This window comes from Arachis duranensis, unplaced genomic scaffold (assembly GCF_000817695.3).
Source record: "Arachis duranensis cultivar V14167 unplaced genomic scaffold, aradu.V14167.gnm2.J7QH unplaced_Scaffold_190129, whole genome shotgun sequence".
In the NCBI taxonomy this organism is placed as follows: domain Eukaryota; kingdom Viridiplantae; phylum Streptophyta; class Magnoliopsida; order Fabales; family Fabaceae; genus Arachis; species Arachis duranensis.
Window position 1 is genome coordinate 9,867 of NW_026264475.1, and position 1,149 is coordinate 11,015.

Sequence of the window (1,149 nt, forward strand, 5' to 3'; positions counted from 1 at the left end):
TAAGTCCAAGAGAAAGAAAATAAATAACCCTTTATTGAGTTTGAAATAAAAATAATCCAAACATTTAATCATAATAATTAACACAACATAATACTTATTTCATTAATTTATTTTATCTATTACAGTCTATTGTTTCTACTTTTAGTCAAATCATTTTTTGAAAAACAATTTAACACATGTTTACCAACCAATTTTTTCACGTTACTTCAGCATATAAGAAAAATTACTCCTTTCATCATTGTAGCGTTGCTCATATTAATATGGACCATGGCCTTGTTTATAAATATTTCCTTAATATGTATCTCTTCTGCATGTGCTTTCATTTCGCTGAACATATGGAGTATGACGTATTCCTATACCCTAGCTTGTTGAATGTTCAGTTTCAATTCAAATGTATAGGCCCCCCATGGCCCGTTCTTGTATTAGATTTTTTATTTTTTTTGGTGTCTATCATTCTTGTATTAGATGTGAAAGGGAATCAACTTTCTATCTTGTTAGTTTCTTTTGTATCTAATTTAATAATCAAATTCACTCTCTATTTTTATTTCATAATAATAACCTATATTTGGATATCTAAAAAATTATAACATTGCTTAAACGTTAAATATACGTACGTTATATCTTTTTCTTTTTTCTTTTTTAAGAAAAATCCTCCAAATTATCACTCGTTGCATCGTCTTTTTTCGCTATTCATCCAAAATGCACAGAGATTACCTTCCTTTTTAATGGTAGAAACAGATAAAAAGAACCAATGCCTGCGATAATTTCTTATTAACTTCCATCACTACTAGAAAACTTATTATTACAGACGGAAATTTCTGACGAATTTTATCCCACTGAAATACAGACGGAATTTTAGAGGGATTTTTTTGTCGAAAAATAAAAAAATAGATTAGCATAAATTATAGACGGAAAAGAGAATTCGTCTATAATTCCGTCGAAAAAATTATTTTTTCTGTGAAATGGTTACAGACAGATTTTTCATCTGTAATTAAGTAGACAAAACGCGCGTTTTATTAAATTATTACAGATGGAAAATCCGTCTGTAATTTAAATAAAATCCGTCGAAAATATTGAAAACCCTAGTTGAAGATTAACTCCATTCACTCGCCATTCACACCTAGTTACTCGCCATTCACTCCATTCACT